This window comes from Trichechus manatus, unplaced genomic scaffold (assembly GCF_000243295.1).
Source record: "Trichechus manatus latirostris isolate Lorelei unplaced genomic scaffold, TriManLat1.0 scaffold00006, whole genome shotgun sequence".
Taxonomy (NCBI): Eukaryota; Metazoa; Chordata; class Mammalia; order Sirenia; family Trichechidae; genus Trichechus; species Trichechus manatus.
The window spans coordinates 1,978,298-1,980,149 of NW_004443942.1; the positions used below are offsets into that span (position 1 = coordinate 1,978,298).

Here is a 1,852-nt window from a genome sequence, read left to right on the forward strand (position 1 = left end):
TGAGCAAGGTATGTTTTTCCACTTATACAGTTCTCTTTTGGTTTCTTGCAGTAGTGTCTTGTAGTTTTCATTGTATAGGTCTATTAGATTTATTCCTATTTTATCTTCTTGGGGGCTAATGTAAATGGTATTGATTTGGTGATTTCCTCTTCAAGGTTCTCTTTGTTGGTGTAAAGGAATCCAACTGATTTTTGTATGTTTATCTTGTACCCTGAAACTTTGCAGAAATCTTCTATTAGTTCCAGTTATTTTCTTCTGGATTCTTTGGGGTTTTCTGTATATAAGATCATATCATCTGCAAATAGAGATACTCTGACTTCTTCCCTACCAATTTGGATGCCCATTATTTCTTTTTCTAGCCTAACTGCTCTGGCTAGGACCTCCAGCACAATGTTGAATCAGAGTGGTGATTAAGGGCATCCTTGTCTGGTTCCCGTTCTCAGGGGGAATGCTTTCAAACTCTCTCCATTTAGGATGATGTTGGCTGTTGGCTTTATATAAATGCCCTTTATTATACTGAGGAATTTCCCTTCTATTCCTACTCTTTTTTGGGTATCAAATTACTTTATTTTGAAGGAATGGTACAAATGAAAGAACTGAAGTGGATGTTTTGGTACAATTTATAGAAAAGGTAAAGGTAAACCCAACATGCATGAGCTGTGTTGGTGGCCACGGAAGTCAACCCTGTGGCTGTGGGGCAGCAGGCTAAAGCTCAGCTGTCTCCATCACTGTCTCCCAGGGTGTGCTTGTCAAAGAGATACTCTGCCAGGCCAGATGCTGGGGCTCCCATCTTCTGCAAGTCGGTCACGTAGTCACCCAATTCTTTGATGGATTTCACCTGCTCATGTAGGTAATGAGTCTCAATGAAGTCACACAAATGGGGGTCGTTATTGTCAGTGGCCAGCTTGTGCAGTTCCAGTAGTGACTGATTCACTCTTTTTTCCAAGTGTAACACACACTCCATTGCATTCAGCCCGCCCTCCCAATCACCATAGTCTGGTTTCTTGATATCATGAAGGATGGATGATTCGGCCACCTCGTTGGTTCTGCAGCTTCATCAGTTTCTCAGCATGTTCCCTCTCCTCATGAGATTGGTGAAGAAAATATTCGGCAAAATTCTTCAGAGCCACATCATTGCGGTCGAAGTAGTAAGACATGGACAGGTAGACGTAGGAGGCGTGGAGCTCCAGGTTGATCTGGCGGTTGATGGCGGCCTACGAGTCCTGACTGTAGTTCTGGAGCACCTGCAAGGGGGTGCGGTCGTCATGGTGGTGGTTGAGGAGAGGCGGTGGCGGCTGCGAGGCACTGGAGTGGCGGCAGGGGCCTTGGGGCATTCGAGGGAGCTTCTGTGAGGAAGTGGTGGAAGGCTGACTGGTAGCTGCTGGTTGGGGGAAGGTTGGCGAGTGCCGGGTTCTGTTCAAGCACTGTTGAAGCAGGAGACCACGGCAACTCTACGAAGAATGTCTGGCCCCTTCTATTCCTATTTTTTGAGAGTTTCTATCATGAATGGGTGTTGGACTTTGTCAAATGCCTTTTCTGCATAGACTGATAAGATCATGTGGTTCTTGTCTTTTGTTTTATTTATGTGATGGATTACATTGATTGTTCTTCTAATGTTGAACCATCCCTGCATACGTGGTATAAATCCCACTTGGTCATGGTGTATTATTTTTTTGATATGTTGCTGAATTCTACTGGCTAAAATTTTGTTGAGGATTTTTGCATCAATGTTCACGAGGGATATCGGTCTGTAATTTTCTTTTCTTGTGGTGTCTTTACCTGGTTTTGGTATTAGGGTTATGCTGACTCCATACAATGAGTTTGGGAGTATTCCATCCTTTTCTATGGTCTG

The 1,852-nt window shown here is 43.9% G+C and overlaps 1 protein-coding gene and 1 pseudogene across 1 annotated transcript in view; both read right to left on the minus strand.

Moving 5' to 3' along the window:
- Nucleotides 1–1,852, minus strand: part of SBF2 (SET binding factor 2) — a gene marked incomplete at its 5' end in the record, with an annotated part of 451,091 nt that overhangs the window by 137,005 nt on the left and 312,234 nt on the right. The window lies entirely within an intron of this gene.
- LOC105756579 (ferritin heavy chain pseudogene) lies at nt 543–1,267 on the minus strand (annotated as a pseudogene).